This window comes from Eptesicus fuscus, chromosome 9, assembly GCF_027574615.1.
Source record: "Eptesicus fuscus isolate TK198812 chromosome 9, DD_ASM_mEF_20220401, whole genome shotgun sequence".
Classification (NCBI taxonomy): Eukaryota; Metazoa; Chordata; class Mammalia; order Chiroptera; family Vespertilionidae; genus Eptesicus; species Eptesicus fuscus.
In genome coordinates, this window is record NC_072481.1 from 47,200,689 (window position 1) to 47,221,542 (window position 20,854).

Consider the following 20,854-nt stretch of genomic DNA (forward strand, 5'->3'; position numbering starts at 1 on the left):
GTAAAGACTTTTTAAAGGAGTCATCTTCAGAAGTCAGGGGAATAGCTGGCTATTTAAACTCTCCATAGCTGTATAAAAATTCCACATCTTCTGAATAGAAGGTCCTCCTGCTCCGTCTTTCTGGCCTCACTTAAGTCTCATCTCTTCCATAACACTATTGTCCAATGTTTCATAACATTTCTATTGTGTTTATAGACAGAGGCACACAGTTTGCCACGTGATGATAGAATGCTATGTAATCTCTTTTTGTTCTCTGTGTATTTTTTACCTCCCCATCAAGTTTTAAAATTCCTTGGACACAGAAAATAGATTAAGACCTCAACAGACCCTAGGTACAGAAAATTTTTTGGCATTCTCTCTACCACCACATCTAAATTGAAATAAAAATGATGTTATTCAGTCAAATAAGGATAAGAAAACAGCAAATTTCAAAAAATTTTATACTTGTTTTGGGAAATGTCATTCTTTTAAAAAAAATGTTCCCATTTTTGGTGCCCTAAGAAAATGCATAGATGGCCTTTTGGGTAATTCTAATCTGAAGATTAAAAAATAAACATTAACTTCCTTGTGTAGTCCTAGGAATAATTGGATTCCGTCAACATTTGTTAGTTTAAGAGTCCTGTCATAAATCTCTATAAAATTGGAGGACACATTAGAAAGTAATTTTCATCTGAATTATTGATTTTAAATGTGTTCTGTAGGTCTTATTTTTAAAAAATAATGAAGACATTCTATTTCTGAAGTCCAGATGGTAGCAGCCCACTTGTCTTCCTTTTTAAATTGTTCCAATCCAAAACTCCACTCTCACTAATGCTTCTACATTATGAAGCAATGTCAAATTTGCTAAAATAGTTTTAAGACAATAGAGACATTTTAATACCATGCACCTACAGGGGATCCAAGCACTTAGATTTTGTCAATACCCAGAGGTAAGCAGGCTCCAGGAATGTGGGAACTTTCATGTAGACCAGACTCACCGTAGATTTTGTCTGTTAAGCATAATTCCAATTTGTTAACTTGCAATGAGGTGGGGAGGGAGAGGTCTGGGGAAAGAAAGGCAGTGGAGAGAGACATGAAGGCCTCTTTTTCCTAGTTTGGGTGGGTTACCAAACTTGTCTAAATCTCAACCCTCATCTGTAAATGAGAATAATAATAGGTCCAAAATTCCCAGGATTGTGTGAAAATTAATGAAATTAATTTATATTAAATACATTAGCACCCTGTTTATCACTTACTAAACACTCAAATATTAAGGAAAGGAAAAATTTTTAGCTCCTTTGGCCTTTCTCTCTCAAAATGACCGAGAAAGTTGAGAGTGTTACTTTACAGTTATTTTCTTTTTTTTTTTATTTAAATTTTTTTTATTTTAAATGCTCCCCTCTTGTTTTGGTCAGAGTTGGGATAAAAAGGAATTAGGAGATAGTAATGAAGGTGCTGCTGGCTTGAACTACCGTATTTTCCGGCATATGAGACAACTGGGTGTTTAAGATTTAACAGCGTTAAAAAGTCGTCTTATACGCCAGAAAATACGGTAAATATTTATGCAGCTTTGAGCACAAGTCACTTCACCTCTAAGATAGAAATACCGTATTTTCCGGTGTATAAGACGACTTTTTAACCCAGGAAAATCTTATACGCCCAGTCGTCTTATACGCCTGAAAATAAGGGTATCTTTTCCCATTATAAAGATAAATTTTCCAATGACACCCTGCTTGCCTGGAGCTCCTTGCTTGAATACTGCTGGAGACACCACCCTTATCAGATTCCTTTTCCGAACCATTGCTTTTATATACTTTGTGTTGGTCATTGACCTTCCGAGTGATGTGGGCCTTCTTTAGCTTTAACACCACTGGTGACAAACAACTGGCACAGATGTGACGAGGTAGTGATCTTCAGCAGCTAGGTTCTGCTCCTGCAGAGCCTGGACTCACCCTATGACTTCTCATCACTGCCCTCCAGGCAGTCACTACCAATAGCTCATAATTTTTACTGGAAGTGAAATGTACTTGCAGTTCTGGAAATAGGCCACAATGAAGTCAGCAGTCCCTGCATTTATTTTTCAACACATTATTTCTCATCGCTGTGTGCTGCTTTCATTCATCAGATTTTCATTCTGCTAAGGGATCTGAGGATACCTCCCTTTGCAAATAACTTCCACAACTATGCAAAATATGTGAGGATGAAGAAACTTTATATTGCTGATCATCTGAGTTCCACTGTCAGGTTTTATGTAAAAGAGTTTTCACTTTTGACATTTCCACTTGCTGCTTTTTTAACCTTCCTATAAAATATACAATGAGGGGAAACAGTTAAACCATTCTTTAGCATATTCTAGAATACTACCCAGTGACAAAAAGAATGGGCTACCTGAGATACACACAAACTGGATGAGTCTCAGGGGAACTACACTGTGTTGAAAAAGCCAGTCTCAAAAGGTTATATAATGAACGATTCCATTTGTATGATATTCTTGAAATGACAAAATTATAGGGATGGAAAAGAGATTAGTGGTTTTTAGAGGTTAGGAAGAGGAGAGGAGGAAGGTGGCTGTAGCTATTAAAGCGCTACTGCAAAGGATCCTTGTAATAGAACTGTGTTGTAGCTTGACAGTGGTGGCAGTCACAAAAGCCTACGTTATAAAACTGTTAAAAAAACACAGATACACACATATAACATTTGCACATGTGTGAATATAATAAAATTGGTGAAACCTGAATAGTTGGGTGAACTGTGTCAATGCCAATTTCCTTGTGATATTGTACCATAGTCGTGCAAGGTTTACCATTGAAATAGGAAACTTGACTGAAGGCTATACAGTGTCTCTATTTCTTACAAATGTTTGTGAATCTACAATTATCTCCAAAGATTTTTTTAAAAAGATCTATAATGAGCATTTTGGGATTGCAATTACATCTTATAGCAATTAAGTGTCGAATAAGGAAATTATTCCTTCATAATAGTAAGAGAAAATGATGTTCAGGTGTTTTCAAACCTATCTTGGCTGTGTTCATAATATTGCCTAACATTTTTACTTTGAGGACTGTTCCCAAAGATGTATTTGCTCCCTCATTTTACCTGAGTCATCTATACTATAGCAGAAAGCCATTAATCCAACATTCTATTAAACTGAAAACTTTGTTTAAAAGTTGAAAGACTTGCTTTATAGTATTTCCTATTTTTCTAATTTAAAATATTTTTTATTTTAAATGCTCCCCTCTTGTTTTAGTCAGAATTTCTAGACACTGAAACAACTTCCAAAAATAGAAATAACATGGATTTCTGATACAAAACAGTAAACTAACTAGGTAAAATGAGATTTGGCTTTTTTCCCCTTAAAAGTGGGAGAGAGTGTTCTAGGGTTCTGAATATAAATACATTAATATATATGGCAAACATGTGGCATGTGTGCTACTAGCCTCTGTTCCTGAGTTCATGACAAATATTACACTTAATTTTTTAGAGATCCTAAATTTTCCTCAGAATTCTTAACATACTATTTCAGATAGCCATTAACAGTAAATTGCCATTGACACAAGATGGAGCCCCCGAGTCAGCATTTAGGGGCTAATTATCCTTTCAGAGGATGGGTTTTTCAGGGTCCTCTATACCCTGTTCATGGCAAATAAAAAGGGTTTTATACATTAACATTTTGCTTCCTCCCCAAACTTCACCTCATGCAAGTATGATTCATATGCTTGCCGAAATGCTTTCATCTTTCATAAATAAAAATTCCCCCAATTGAGTATTTTTGCATTTAAATACAACATTCCTTAAAAAGTAGTGCCAGATGCAACTGGTAAATTGTGAACAGATTTTAATTCCTTATAGTTCAAGCAGAAAGAGGTCACAATTGTAGGGAAAAGCAAGTTCTCTTAGACATGTATATATTTTTAAAAATATTTCCCCCTTTTGCAATAATCAATACATACGAGCAACCTTCAGTGTAAAAGATTATTAGTAGACAGATGCTAACACCAATGACTTGTTTTTATGATAAAGGTGCCTTTTAATCCAAAAAGAAAGGGGGAAATGGATGATTTAAATTTATTTTCTTTCTTTTTTTAAAAAAATATATTTTATTGATTTTTTTACGGAGAGGAAGGGAGAGGGATAGAGAGTTAGAAACATCGATGGGAGAGAAACATCGATCAGCCGCCTCCTGCACACCCCCTACTGGGGATGTGCCCACAACCAAGGTACATGCCCTTGACCGGAATCGAACCCAGGACCTTCCAGTCCACAGGCCGACGCTCTATCCACTGAGCCAAACCGGTTTCGGCTAAATTTATTTTCTTTATATGAAATCTATCCAGACTACTATAAGAGAAGCAATAAAAACTAACAAATTATAGAATTATTTACTTGAAAAAGATCATTCCAATAGTTCAGTTTTTTCATGAATACCTACTATGTTCTAGGGCCATGGTTCCTAAGCTGTGTGCCAAGGCACCCCAGGCTACCATGGATACCATGGAATACTTTCAGTTTTCAAGGGAAGCAGTAATAATCTGTCAGACACCAAATGAGCTCAACTACTTCACACTTTTAACCTTAGACCACGCTATGTTTCTTCAGCTGATTCATATATTTGCAAAGCTGGATTTTAGATGGTTATGCTGATGAAAATTAAGTATAGCATGAAAATCAGTGTGGGACAGGAAATGAAAGAAGCAGTGTTCTGTGTAGGGCCCAACAAGCACACACATCGCATTAGTAATTGTGGTTATTTACAAATACAATAAAATTATTCATTTTTTCCTCTCAATTTATGTGTGTCATTTTTTCATGCAGTTACTAAGTTGATAATGACAAAAAAATACTCAAATTATTTGTACTTGACTACTTAACAAATGGAACTGTAAATTATTTCTATTTTATGAAAATATTACTTGGACAACAAATGGGTTTGAGAACTTCTGCCCTAGAACATTGGGGAATATACTTCATGTTATTTTCAATATATATTTTATGAAATTTCATAAAGTAGGTATGATCAGCCTAATTATATACCCAAAGAAATTGGGACTCTCAGAGTTTTAGTGACTTGTCAAAATCGGTAAGTGACTGAGGCTGTAGAGGCTAAGTCACTTGCCTAAAAATTCATAGCAAATCAGAGGCAGAACTGAAACAAAATCCTTGCATCTTGATGCCTCTTCCAGGATGCCTTTTACAAAGCCACACTTCTCTCCAAATCCTCATTTGTCTTCTTCCTTCCAAGTTCACATTTACAATATAAATAGATGGACTTCCATTCTTCATATCTTATTTAACTGCAAGAATATTTGTCCTGATTTAATTGCTGCCCCTCTTGATTTTGAGTATGTGAGGAAATGTGCAAGAAATTATGGTGTGAGGATTTGTGTTCACTCTGAATAAACACTAAAGCAATATGAAAACTCTCAGCTTCTGTAACCAAGGAGACCCTGAGGTCTTTCAGAGGACATTGTCCTCTCCTTGAGTTTCCTGTAGTTAAATGGCTGATCCTGTCTTTCAGGCAATTGGACACTTGGGATCTATTTTCAACCTGGTGAGCTCCAATTTAACACTGAAGAGAGTCTGGATTTTCCCCATCAGCCCTCACAGGGATGATCCCAGAAACCTCCTTTTTAGCCCAGAGGGGCAGGCAATATTTAAACCCAAGTCCAATGAATGCTGATAGAACTTTTACAAGATTTGACACATTGGCCTCTATTGTAATGGGTGTTTAAAACAGCTTTCCCAGAGCTTTAGTGAGTTTTTGCTTTGCCTTTGTTCAGTGGCATTTAACATGCAGCCTAATGAACAGCATGCCCGACAGTCAGTCTTTGTCCTTTGGGTTCATTTCAATATAGAAATATTTAATTTTTTATAAAAGATTCATTACAAAGCTGTGTGATTATGACTCACATCTAGACAAAAACTAGTTTCAAAGATTTAATCTTTCTTTGATTTTAATAGCTTTCATTTGTTCAGATATTTATCAAACATATATTATTTACCGATCATTCTGCTAGATACTGGAGATGCAAAGGGGGAGCAAGCAGAGAGGCCCTCTCCTAAATGGAAGTTATAATAATGAAAAGTTATACTCATTAGGTAGTTGCAATAAGGAGGCATTAATTCTAAGGCAATAATAATAATAAGTCACTCATAAGTTCTAATGGTTGAAAGAGGAACCAGTTCTATGTGGATGATGCAACCCTTACAAAGGAGGCTATGATTATGTTTTTATCCTGAAGCTCAAGTAGGAGTTTTTCTGGGTGAACATGTTGAGAAAGGGAAAAATTCAAAGCAGAAAGAGGAGTATGCTCAGAAACCAGAGGCTGAAATGTTGAGCTATTGGGTAGGATGCTAGTAGTTGAGTATTCTTGGGCCATGGAGTGGCACAGGGAAGGCAGCAGGAGATAAAGCCTGTGAGTAGATGGGATTGTCATGATGAATGATCTTGTACACCAGTCAAGGGTATGGATTTTGGTCAGGGGCATGACATGATCAGATTTGCAGATTTGAATAAACCACTCTGCCAGTGGTGTAGAGAATAGCTTGGAATAGGTAAGAAATCCAAACCAGGAAGACCTACTCTAAGGTCTTGTTGCCCCTCATGGGGATACCTATGAACACCACTTGTCACTGAAAAGGACACAAATAACTGGGCTGGATTTATACTCAGGCCTTACCGGAAATTTAGAGTAAATCTGTGAGAAGAATCTAAATATTTAAAGTACTACTGTTTTTTAAATAGTATTATAGACCAACTTCACCAGTTTGAACTTGCTCAAGGCTTTGTCTCATTTAGACTTGATGACCACTCTCTGCATGACTGGACCTAGTGCCTTCACTAATGCCTCACCTGGAATGCCACAGGTATGGAAAGTGGAAAGTGCATGGTCATAGAGTCTCACAGTCATGAGCTGGAACACCAACTATCTTTGTCCTTTTTTATTTCCAGTGAGTTTTGTAACTCCCCTAAGGTTTGGTTTTCTTGTCTATAAAAGGCAAATAATAACTAACCATATTTCATAGAGTGGTGAGGATTATCTGAGATTATTTAATCTTGTATAGAGGACAATGCCTGTTATATTACAAAATCCAGATGGCTATCGCCACATTTGCAACATTCTCTTTGCAGCATTCTCCTTTATGAGGCTTCAGAAACATGGACAGTCTTTTAATGTGACAGAGCAAATAGCTTTTCCTCCTATGTCCACCTTTCAAATATAAAGAATCCCGAGGGTTCAGATCTTTCCCTGACTTTCTTTTCAAGAAGCATCATAGCATAGTAAAAAGAGTTTAAGATTGGCAGTTAGACTTAGATTGGAAATTGGTATGACTCTCTGTCGCTCCTCTGCCACTAACTGGGAAAACTTGGGCAAATTATTTAACCTCTTTGGGCCTCAGTACTTTTATTTTAAATAAGAGTAATATGGCCTATCTCATATGGTTGAGATAGACTAAGAGGTGCTCATTTCAGGATTGGCTCTCCTCTACCATGATGGCCCAAGCACTACTTATATCCTGGCACTCTTATCTCTGGGTTTCAGAGCGGTATACCCAAATGTCAACTAGGTATTTCCATATGCATATCCCTCTAGCATCTGAAAATTAATAGGTCAACAGTTCAACTCCCCTTTAAACTAATTCTCCTGTTTTTCTTACTTATTCAACAGCACAATATTTGGCACCATTATTTCTGAATTTTGAAATTCCTGAGTCAACTGCAAAGTCAAATGTTAAGACTGAGCATAACTAATAAGACCAGATAGCCAAAGTATAGAACAGAAAGTTGCATGAATGTATAAAAAGAGGTCCATTTTTTTAAAAAAATTTTAATGTTGACATTATTGCAGGAGTCCCCCCCTCTTCTTTGCTCACCTCCACCTTCCCCCGCCTAAAAAGTTCTTTTCTTATAATAAATTTGAATATTTTGCTTGTGATAACACCAGAACTTTCCTAGAACTTACCAAAAAATTTACATAAATTTTTAGGAGAGTTACAAAATTATACCCTCAATTAAAACTGGCCTCTGAAATAAAATAACATGATAAGCTACAGTCATTTCCTGTGGAAAACAATTTCATTTGTTTATGTGTGCGTTTGTTTTGTTTCCTTTTTACAAATGTATGTTAGAAGAAAGATATGAGGATACTTTATATTTTCACTTTATATTTTAATTGTAGGTGAACCCTAAATGAATCAGTCCTAAAATAGATGATAAATGTTAAAACGCTATTTGACAATGGTTTGTCTCGGAAAAGAAGGTGGGAGTAGAGTGTTCAGTCTTTGAGAAATTACTAAAGGTTTTCCAGGCTGTTTATGACAGCACCTTCAGTTTTTTCATGGTGCTTCACAAGTAAAGATTTTTATTTACTAATATAGGAATATAATAGGATTTACATAAAGAAATCACATCCTTTGTAGGGTTGATGTATTAAATCCCATACTTTCTGGGTGAGTGAATTCAGAGACTTTGTTTAGTGGCCCACAAGAGTTAAGTTTCCATTTTTAAAATGAGCAACTAATGCTTTTGCAGTGGTTTAAGACATAAGAAGAGGGTTTTAAAAACTGAAACAAAAGGGCTGGAATTAGAATAGTCACTTGTGTGGATTCTAATAGAGCATCTGAAGTGTAAGGTGTGCATGAAAAAGAAGAACTAGTCACACAGACCACACTGTCCTTGAGCTGTGAACACACTGGGAGACCCTCTATTTAAAATTTAATGTAAATTTTCAGGGTAGGAAAACCTAATCTTTTTAGGCAAATATTTAAGGTAGGGTCTAGAGTGGAAGGAAAAATGAAATAGAAAAAGAAAGCAATACTCAGGTTGGTTAAGATTATTACCTCTGCTCAACCTATATCTTAAGTAATTACTTTCCAACTCTCCCAATATATATATATATATATATATAAATATATATATATATATATGCCTAAGCAACTGAATGACTAGCCAACTGGTCCCTATGACATGCACTGACCACCAGGGGACAGATGCTCAACACACAGAATTGGGCTCCCTCCAGTTTGGATCAGGCCTGTGGGGATTGGGCCTGCGGGGATCGGGCTCCCTCCTATCTGGATTGGGCCTGCGGAGATCAGGCTGAAACCGGCTATCTGACATCCCCTGAGGAGTTCCGGATTGCAAGAGAGCGCAGGCCAGGCCGAGAGACCCCACCGGTATACAGATTCGTGCACCGGGCCTCTAGTATCTTAATAAGAGAAATGGCTATGGACTATTTAAAAATTTTTCTACAGTTAGATATAATCCACACCTTGCTGCTTCAACCTCAGATGAATGTTGGAATGCTGATGTGGAGAATGTACACTCAGAATCAGAAAGGAGTCTAAAGGATATTGACTCAAGTTTCTTGTCCTCCTCTCTTTTACTCCATGACTGACTAGAGAGTAATATAGTACTATGTGTTGGGCAACACTTTGTAAATCCCCTTCACATGTATTAAGTATCCTACCTAACCTTCATGAGAACCTGGTGAGATAGCTAGAATCTGTTGCTGGAAAACTATCTCAAAGGTGAGCTAAACAAGGTGAGATGTATAAGAAGGGCAAGTGCTGGGAAAGAAGCTGCTTTTTCTATAATAAAAGAAGTTACTGAGACTCTAGCACTCCTTGGCTTTATTCCCAGTATTCTGAATTTCATCTTACAACGTAGCAGAATAGTCTGTCCAAGAAAACTACTAGAATACAGAAACAGAAAGTTTCTGACATGATGAATGAAGAAAAGTCCTCCATTTCTGTCGTTGAGGTCTCAGACAATGAAATTCACCCATTGAAGAATGTAGCATAGTGTTAGTTTGAACTATATGAAATTAACAGAATAGCCAAAATGGTCAAATGTGAACAATTTTATATAATGCAACTTAAAAAGAAAGACAATTTTCTGTTTCTGATGTAAACCTGAATCAGAATCTTCACTCTACCCCTGCTTGGTTATATGATCTTGACCAAGTCCATTTAATTTTCCCTGAGCCCATTTCCCCCTCTGTGACAAAATAATGTTTCTACTGCCCTCCCCCCCCCCCCCCGCCATAGGACAGTTGGGAGGATCAAAATATGTGATTGTGATGAATATCTAATTCATAAATGATCACTACTATGTAACTAGGTTTGAATTATTGTGTTCAATCAGCCATAATTAGCTGGATGAATAGTCTGAGACATTTGAGTCAACCTTTAGCCTCTTATTTCTGTCTCTGAGTCATCTTGTATTCTTCCCACCTCTCAATCCAATATCCGGTCAGTCACTAAATTTTTCCTGTTATCTCCTAAATATTTCCTTATTCCATTTTTGTTTTGTTTTCATTCCCATAACACTGCCCAGTTTCAGGCCCACATCATATCTCTGGACAAGATTGTTGCGGTGGTCTCTAAACTGGTCTCTGTGCTTCTAGCCCTCACTTCTCAATCCATCTTCCCTGCTGCATACACATCTAAGCATGCATAGAAATGCTTTGCTGAAAGCCTACATTTGCTTCCTAATAACTTAAGGAAGGAAGTTTTAGTCACTTGGAAGGCATGTAAGGCCCCCATGACCTCATCCTTGCCAACCTTTTCAGCCCCATCTCCTGTCACTGCCTCCTTCTTAGTTTTAGTTACAAATAGTTGTCCATGCATGTCATCTATTTCATCCTTCTGTGCATATGTTTGTGTGGTTTTCTCTGTCTAGAATGCTCAGCCCACATTTCTGTTCAGCCCACATTTCTGTAAGACTAACTCTTACTCATCCATTGGGACTCATATTATGCATGTCAGATGGGACTCTTCCCTAAGTCCCTATGTTGGTGCCTTTCCTCTCTGCTCATAGACTCTAACTACTGCATATACGTATACACTAATAGAATGCTGTATTTTAAATTTACATTTATAAATCTCTCTTCCCAGCTCAGCAGTGTTCCTCAAAGACAGAAGCTCTACCTTATTTATCTCGGTAGTCCAATATCTAGAATAATGTTCAGCATTTGCCAGAAGTTTACAGGAGGCAGTTACCAAGGGAGAAACCAAAGTCAGTTCTAGAGCATGACTTTGGAAGACATCATCTGGGCAGACATTAAAAGCTCTCTTATCTGACTACACAATTGCTCTATGACAGTAGTTCCCCAGGTGGAGCTCCTTGGCTGGGTTCTCTGGACACAAAGGCCCCAGACTGGCTGTTTACCTCATCTCAGTTACATTGCCTAAAAGGTAGATAAATGAAAGGAGATGGAGAAATGAAAGCTGTCAAAGAAGGCTGAAGAGATGTAACACCTCTAAAGAACTGTAATGTGGAGTTTCAACCTGGAGACTCTTTTAAGAAGATACTTTTAAGAATTTAAGGACTGGTGCCATGGTCATTATACCAGACTATGTTTTAATGGGATGTGGGGGAAGGCCCTCAGTGTAGATTGTCACAAAGCTACTGTGTTACCTGGTGTGTCCACAGCTCTTAAGAAATGTAGCAAAATGATGACTCATGACCCCTTTATAGCCCCAAACAAGCTGATATTCCTGCCATGACAGTTCATAAAGGCCTTTACTTTTGATCTAGAAGGAAAGAAGACTAATTTGGTGTCTGAAAATGAATGGTAAGAGGACATGATGTTTCATCATTACTGCCTAATACTACTGATTGTCTCTGTAGTTTAGTTAGCCATATCTTTAGAGAAAAGACAGTGGTCTCCCTTGACTTCAGTTTCACTTTCCATAGTTTCAAGTTACCTCCAGTCAACTGTGGTCCAAAAATATTAAATGGAAAATTCCAGAAATAAACAATTTATAAGTTTTAAATTTTGTACCATTCTGAGTAGTGTGACGAAATCTTGCACCATCTGGCTCCCTCCCTCCCTTTGTCCAGCATATCCACACTGTATATGCTACCCCCTACCTGCCCACTAGTCAATTTTTAGTTGTCTGAGTTATTAGATTGGTTATTAGAGAGATAGAGAGACCACATTTGCATAATTTTATTATAGTTTATTGTTATAATTGTTCAATTTTAGTATTATAGTTGTTTATCTCTTACTTTGCTTAATTTATAAAATGAACTTTATCATAGGTATGTATATACAGGAAAAAACAGCATATATAGGATTCAGTACTATCTGTAGTTTCAGGCATCCACTAGGGGTGGGTCTTGAAACCTATTTCTCGTGGGTAAAGGGGTACTGATGTTTGAGTCTGAATGCTCTTGGATGGAGGTTTCAGTTGCTTTGTCACTCAGCCAAAACCATGTGACCTTAGAGTTGGAATTCACCTGAGTATTCTAGAAATACAGGTCACCTTTTTCCTCCATGCATATCTTTTTATTTGAGAAAACGTTGAGATCTCTCAGACCTAGATAATTGCAAGATACTGGAAGCATGGAGTTTGATCTCAGATTTATTTTTTTTTAGAAAAGTATATTAAAAAGCATTATATAATAGGAAAATACTGGACTTAGAGTCAGACACAAATATTCTAATATATATAAAAAGCCAGAGGCTGTCACGACCGAAACAACTGGATGGACAACTGAACACAGGCTGTGTGGGGCAACAAGGCTGGCAGGAGGGTTAGTGAGGGACAACCAAACAACTGAACAGCAGGCTGCATGGGGCCACCAGGCCAGCAGGGGGGTTAGTGAGGGACGACCAAACGACTGGACATCAGGCTGCGTGGGGCAACCAGGCCAGCAGGAGGGGAAGTTGGGGGCCACCAGGCCAGTGAGGGAGGCAGTTGGGGATGACCAGGCTGGCAGAGGGGGGAAGTTAGGGGCGATCAGGAAGGCAGGCAGGTGAGCAGTTAGGAGCCAGCGGTCCCGGATTGTGAGAGGGATGTCCAGCTTCCAGTTTAGGCCCGATCCCAGGGATAAATCAGCAGTTGGACATCCCCTGAGGGGTCCCAGATTGGAGAGGGTGTAGGCTGGGCTGAGGGGACCCTCCTCCTGCCCCCATGCACGAATTTCATGCACCAGACCTCTAGTATTTAAATATTAGTGCAACTTATTAACCATGAGTTCCATAATATTTAGAGCCTCTAGCTACCCAAATGTAAAATGTGGGTGAATGATAGCTACCCAGCAGGATTGATTATGGATTAAGTGAGATCAGATATGTGAGAGGGCCTAAGAATATAATGAGCACACGTGGGAATTACGTTTATTTTGCCTTGCATTATCATTGCTATGACCAAGCTCTTTAGTTTCTATTATTGCTTTTGAAATAACTAGGGTTTTTTTCCCCCTTCCTTCTACTCAGTTTTAAAAGCTACATTTCCAGCAAAACACTGGAGCTGTTTGTAATTGAAACAGATGGATGACTAGACCAGCCAGAAGAAAAGTAGGGAGGCTCCATGAGCAAGACATGACAGAGGACTCAGCTGATTGACTGTAATGTGGAGCATCCATCATCATGGGTCCAGGAACAGATATTGTGAATTCAAAGCCTGATTCCTTCTGAGGTGTTAAGGAGCTCTAATTTCTGATGAAGATTCGCCATAATGCTTGGCATAGCTGGGTTGTCTCTGTCAAGATCATTTGTTATATAGCATTGTTACCTATTAATGCCAAAACAAAATTGAGTTCCTACAGAGAAAGGGGCTTACCTTGGGCTCTGTGATAGATTTAGACAGTCTATAAACTCCCAGGAATAGTACACACAGGCTTATAGATACGCTAGTAGCCCTGTGCACGAATCCATGCGCCAATAGCTCTCTGCGGGGCCTGGCTGCTCTGCACCCACTGCTCAGAGGCTCTCCATGGCCCAGTGGCCCATCTGTGGCAGGGCGCAGAACGCTTGCCTCGTCGCCGGGGCACCGTGGTGACGAAGCAAGCATTCTGCCAGACCTCATACTGCCTGCTCTCAGTGGCCGCCCCCCTCCCCCCCCCCCCCCGGGACTGGGGGACTCCAATGGGGCTGAGAGGACTGGGTGCCTCCATCTTGTGGCTATGGGCACCACCATCTTTGTGATGGAGTGATGGTTAATTTTATTAGATAGGACTAGAGGCCTGATGCACGAAATTTGTGCACTGGGGGCGGAGGGGTGTCCCTCAGCCCAACCTGCACCCTCTTCAATCTGGGACATCCCTCTCACAATCTGGAACTGCTGGCTCCTAACCACTCACCTGCCTGCCTGCCTGATTGCCCCTAACCACTTCGGCCTGCTAGCCTGATCGCCCCCTAACTGCTCCCTGCTGGCCTGATTGACACCTAACTACTCTCCTGCCAGCCCAATTGCCCCCAACTGCCCTCCCCTACCAGCCTGATGGCCCCCAACTGCCCTCCCCTGCCAGCCTGGTCGCCCCCAACTGCCCTCCCCTGCCGACCTAATCTTGCCCCCAACTGCCCTCCCCTGCCAGCCCGATCGCCCCCAACTGCCCTCCCCTTGCAGGCCTGATTGCCCACAACTGCCCTCCCCTGCCGGCCATCTTGTGGTAGCCATCTTGTGATGACATGGGGGTGGCCATCTTGTGACGACGTGGGGGGCGCATCTTGTGGTGGCCATCTTGTGATGATGTGAGGGCATCGCGAGAGGGTGCGAGGGCCACCTCGGCTTTTATTAGTATACATGTGAGTGTCAATATTTTATGGGGAGAGGATCCATAGCTTTTAGTAGATTTGCAATCGAGTCTGTGACCAAAAGGAAAAGCCAGTGCTACATAGTAAAAGACCTTATTTGTTACAGCCAGAGAGACCATTTTCATGAGTGTGTTTTTCCTGGACTTCTAAAACATACACCCTGATGAAAACAGGATTGGAGCCATGTATTGTTTCTGTGAACTGTACTATCTTGTAATGGGTTTTTTACTACATTAGAATTCAAACAGATATTCCAAGTTTTATTTTGTTTGTGAAACATGCTTAAATTTATAATACTTTTCTAACCATGAATTTTCTCCATCAGTCTCTTAGATTTCATAAATAAAATACTGTCTGCCTATCTCAAATGACAAGTTTCTTTAGAATGAGGGACCAATGAGGGATCACACACAGGGGCCAGGTAGCCTAGCGTCCTCGATATGTACTACTTATAAAGAACCTGCTCAGTGCTGGAGGGTACTCTTACGCAGATGTGGAACAACAAGCTGACTGTTTCAAGCAAGGCCTACCATTGGGTATAGCTGAATGGTTCAGGGTGTACCATAATGGTGGGGTGGGTTTTGCTGGCAACTAAAGGCTGAGAGTATCTAAAATGAAGAAGGTGAATACCATCACTATTGCTAAAATTAAAACTGGTATTCAGAGATAGAAATGGTATCTTTTCCCCTTGCCTTCTGATTGTGTGGCTGAATCTGTTGTATCATAGGGGAGTCCTGAAAGGCCTAGAGGAATGCACCCCCTCTACTAGGGGGCACCCTATCACAAAGATGCCTGATCAATCTCTTCAATTCCTTCAGAGGTGAAATGTACTCAACAGATTAGGACTTAGTGGCAAAGAAAATACTCCGTTCATACATACCAGACACTGACTTAGTTCTTGCTTTTGCTTTCTATTTTCCTGGGTTTAAACTTCCTTTTTTCTATAATAATGCTAGCAAGATAATCGAGTAGGCCATGTACAAGAGATAATCCCAGGAGTGCTGGGAGAGGAGACTAAGGAACCCTGAGCAGAGTCGATTGGAGTTCTCATGAGGGAGTCAGCAAGTGCATGGTCAGGGTGCTGTGTGCACCACCCATATTTCACCCCCCAGCCACCCACCAAACACACAATGGGTCAAGAGCATAGGCTTTGGGCTCCAGCAAGTGTGAATATGACCCCGGCCCATCACTCACTCTCCGTTCTGTGCTGTCAAATTATGGACCTTCGCTGAGAGGCCTTCCTCATCTATAAAGTGGAGATGATTGTACCCACCTCACAGTGTGGTGCTGTGAGTATTAATGAGATAATGCAGGGAAAGTTCATGGCAGGCATTGAATAAATGCCAGCTTAAAGCTGGCTTGTCTTATTCCACAGAATTTAATTTTCTGAGAAAAAGTTATAGTTTTAACATATAAATATACATAAACTGTAATAAATATTAGATTTAAAAAATATAAAAAGTGAGGTTTTAATATATAATGTTTATGTATTATAGTTATATATCAATATACACTACATACATTTAATATATGTAGTATATATTCGGATATATCAATATTCTTACAGTTCTTAAGCAAAGAACATCAAACGTAATTTAAAATATTTTTATAGGGAACGTGACATTTTTGTAACTACATAAAACAAATTCAAAAGGGCTTTTTATATTTATTATTGTTTAGAATACCAATTAATGCCTTATGCTGTAATTCAATAAAGCTATCAGGCGCTGTTTTTAAGCATTGGGCTGGTAGCTGGAAGATAAAAGCCCTTATTTTCTGAAGAGAGTGATGTGTCATTTCCTCTCTGGCAGCTGTGATTACCACCTATGTTTAACTTTGCCTCTTTGACCTGTTCTAATTGGTTCCTGCCCTTCTGGTCCGGAAAGAAGGTTAATAAGTTTTTATCTCTGTCCTTAAGACAAGAGGGAACAGACACTGAGGGAGTGTGAGATCTCTTCTGTGTTGCATACACAATGTTAATACACCTTACTGTGTACACACCTGTTTATGCAAGTGTGACACCTTCTTTCACCTTTTCTTCCACTTCTTCATTTACTTTGCTATCTTTTTAAGATATTGGCTATACATAAGATTCATGCTCTTGTAGAAGTGAAGATTAGCAAGTATTTAATGGAGGTTCTTTTCTCAGTGATGGAAGAAGTCTTAACTTGAAAGCTTCCTGTTTGGTCATTTGTACTGAACAAGGATGGAGAAGGTCATTTTTGACACTTGCACCTTTGCTTGACTTAGAACCTTTTTCTCAATTCAGTGAATGTTAACTGATTATCTGTGATTACCACCTATGTTTAATTTTGGGCACTGAGTTAGACTCATTGATGGGATACAAGATGAATAAGTGGGTCCTGTCCTCAAGCAGCTTAAAAGCTACAAGAAACAAGACACTGTAAATTGTAATAGGAGGCAAAATTTGATAAGCTCTGTCAAGAAGCTAATACGTAGACCACAAACATGCATGCTTGTTTAGGGAATGAGGAGAATTTTTGTTTAATTGCAAAGCGTAATGTTCAAAGAGTAACAGTGACAGATGAAATTAGAGAAATATGATAGATCAGGTCCTATGTCATGCTAACTAAGGAGTTCTGTCTTCTGGCAACACCAAAGCAGATTGAATTCTGTTGAAATCACTAAGAGGGGCTCTACTTAAACCAAATGACAGAGGTGATCAAGGTATGTGTCTGTATTCAGGTGGCTCTAAAAAAGGAGGAACTAGCGCTAGTTTTCAAAGGAGTTTCAGAGAAGAAATATCTGGGGCAGCCGGGCTAGGATGCTAGCAAACTATTGAATTAAGCACCCAATTTTTCATGTAAATGTGACTTCCCAGGAAGAACAAAATACATTTGTGGAAAGTACCACATAATTAGCTTAATTCAGACTCAACATTTAGATCTTAGTGATTCACAGACCCCATTTCAAATTACTTTTTCTCTGCTTTGTTTTGTTTTTTATCATTATTAAAGTCACCTTTTACTTTTATTCTGCCTTTGAGGTTACAGTTTCATAAATTGAAAATATTTTTAGAGTACTTAGAAAATTTAATCAAAATGCTGAGCCAAATTTCAGCTTTAAAACATATTAGGATTGTTGGAAATGTGATTCAGATTGTTGAGGTAATGCTATTCAGCTAAATAGGGGTTCATGACACTGTTCTAGACATTTAGAAAGTCATGAGATATATTCAGCAAAGAAGTAGAACCAAAAACCATACTCAAGCATAAAGGTACTTGGTATTCTAGACACAGGTATGTAGTTTATGAGAGACCACTCATATTTAATGAAGCAATGTGGTACAATATACTGGATTGAAGTAAAGGAATGAAAGTTTGAGTCTAGCCTCCTCTATAATTTTCTGTGTGGCTGTGAGCCTATTACTTTAATCTCCCTGCACTTCAGTTTTGCTCATCTATTACCAAGCCAGATGCTGATCTCTACACTATATTCTGCGATTTAGCTCCCTATCAGTTGTGCCATGTCATTTCTCCTTTTTAGTTCTTTAATGGAGGCTGATTAACCCCCCTTTTTATTATACTAATTTACTATGAATCATTTATTTTTAAAAATTTATCTTTATTGTTGGAAGTATTACAGATGTCCCTCTTTTTCCTTTTTTCCCATTGACCCTTTCCACCCCACACCCGCCCTTCCCACGCCTTCACCACGCTATTGCCTGTGTCCAGGGGCTATGCATATATGCATATAAGCTCCCAGGTTAATCTCTCCCCACCCACCCCCTCCTTCCCTCTGAGATTCATCTGTCTGTTCCATGCTTCTATAAAACCTTCTTTTAAGGACAAGAATTTTTTTGCTTAAACTGTGATTTTAGGAGGAAGAAGAAACCAAAAATCTCCAAAGTCATCTTCAAACTTTCGAAGAAAAAGGTAATTCAGTAAACGATAGTATAGATTCTTTTTTAAATTCTCACCAAAGATATGCTTTTATTGATTTTTAGAGAGAGAAGGGAGAGAGGGAAAGAGAACATTGATGTGAGAGAGAAACATTGATCTGCTGCCTCCCATATGCACCCCAACCAGGGATCGAACCCGCAACCTAGATATGTGCCCTGACTGGGAATCGAACCCACAACCTTTTGGTGTATGGGACAGTGATCCAACCAACTGAGCCACCCAGCCAGGGCCAGTATAGATTTTTTTCTAATTCGACAATTTTAAGAATTTATCCTGGGGTGAACACTATATTCCAATTTAATTTATAGAAAATACTGATTGTCACAATTTTGCTAAGCACATTTCACACATGATTTCTTTAGTTTTCATAGCAATCCATTTGATGGAAGAGAATACTGAGGCTGAGAGAGATAGAAATTTATCCATAGTAACACAAGCAGCAAGTGGCAGACCAGTTAGAGCTCCTGGCTACAGAGAAATGATAATGAGAGATATGGCTTCTCCATGTAGGAATTGGAAGCTATAGCTAGTTGACTTCCCAAGAGCCAAGTTCTCTTTCCATGGTGCAGAACTATTGCTGGGAAGTGACTTCACAGCCAGGGACTTCATTTTCCAGCATCTCTTAGATCTAAGTGAGGCTATATGCTATATAAGTTAAATTCCTTCTGGTTAATAGTATATAAGCAAAACCTTGTCTCTTCCTAGCTGAGGTGGTAAAGTATTCAAGGTCACTTCCTTGTGCCTTTTTTGCCCCTCTATGGCAATCTTGAAGGCCATATCTTGAAGTTGACAGCCTTTGTGAGATGCGAGTGGCCAGAAAGACTTCTAACAACACTCGTGTAGGACTGGCTGTACAGAGGGAGGAAAAGGAGGAGTCAAAGGTGCTTTTTAGGTTCTTAGATGGAGCATTTTGGGGGATGATGGCACCATTTTACTTGGAGGTGGAACCTTTGGCAAAGGAACTGGCTTAGGAGCAAGTTCAGTTTCAGATTATCCATTCCTCAGCTGAACTCTTGTCATTATCTTTATAGATTATTGAAAATTAAACAAGATTTCATCGAATTTTAGAAGTAATATTATCCAACAGAAGATATTGGAAAATATACTCTTAGATAGTTTGCAAGGGAAAATAGGTTTTTCTCCCTTTTTCATATTAATCAAGGAAGAGATGAACCTTACTATTTGTACTGGGTTGGATACTTTGTTTTTCTATTATACATACTGTTACAACTTACTGTTTGTCAACCCTCAATTAAAATGACAATAATAATCATACAAATAAGTAATATTACTTTTTGCTTGGATAGTATTTCTTTTACATATCCAAATTTATTTTCTCATTTAAAACGTGTAATCATCATGTGAAGCAGGTATTTTACAGTTGAGAAAGCTGAAATCTTGAGAGAGTATGATTGTTTTTCAACATCATGCAGTTGGTTAGAATATAGATTTGGGGCTGACGGCAAATGTAACAGAACTCTATGAGGAGTTTGAGTTCAGGAGTTATGGGAGTTTAAACAAAAGGCTCTTAATTTGAATCTCAATGAAGATTGTCAAAATTGATGTATTTACATACTATCGCAAATGGTAAACTCTTTAAGTGGTAAGAAAGATTTTGGTATTCAGCTGTTTTAGTAAATTAAATATTTTAGTTAGACTTTCTATATAGAACCTAACTTAATGGTAGTTTTCAAATAATTACTACAACTTAATACTTATAACATTAAAACAATCTATATATATAAAAACCTAAGCGACTATTATGACCGAAAGATGGGAACGACCGGTCGAACAGTTGCTATGACGCACACTGACCACCAGGGGGCAGATGCTCACTGCAGGAGCTTCCCCCTGGTGGTGAGTGCACTCCCACAGCCAACCTCTCACGGCCCCTCCACATGACTGGCTGCCCCCTCCCCCCATCAGCCCCAGCCAGCCCCCCGATAAGCCTCAATCGCCGGCCAGGCCGAGGGACCCCAGCCATGCACAAATTTGTGCACTGGGCCTCTAGTATCCAATATTAATTTATCTTTTGATGATCTAGAAAAGGCAAGTTACTTATTAAGCACATCATAGTAACCATTACACAAATTAATTACTATTAGAGCTTTCTGATACTAGGTAATAAACCTGCTGATGGGGGGGAAAGTATTTAGATAATGTTACTTTTCTGTCCCATTATTTTCAGTGACTTCTCGGTGCACTTAAAATCTAAAGTCCTTTAATTGACCTTCAAGAACTGGCCCCTGATGTTCTCATGTCACTCATCATCTCAAATATCACACAGTTATGCATATATGGCCCATTAATAAGTAGATAAGAAAGAGCTAAAGTGGGTGACAGCTACTTAATTGAAGGGAAGTATTTTAGGATTTTCATAACTCATCTCACATAATTCAAGGGTAA

The 20,854-nt window shown here is 38.9% G+C and overlaps 1 protein-coding gene and 1 long non-coding RNA gene across 2 annotated transcripts in view; one reads left to right on the top strand and one right to left on the bottom strand.

The window, feature by feature from the left end:
- The window catches only part of SGIP1 (SH3GL interacting endocytic adaptor 1), a 211,065-nt gene that overhangs the window by 71,316 nt on the left and 118,895 nt on the right, over nucleotides 1-20,854 (top strand). The gene's annotated exons all lie outside the window — the stretch shown is intronic.
- On the bottom strand, nucleotides 2,032-4,451 carry LOC114230787 (uncharacterized). The gene is made up of 2 exons (XR_003616771.2): nucleotides 4,363-4,451; nucleotides 2,032-2,281 (listed from the first exon to the last, which is right to left on the bottom strand). It is a non-coding gene; the product is annotated as an uncharacterized LOC114230787 (long non-coding RNA).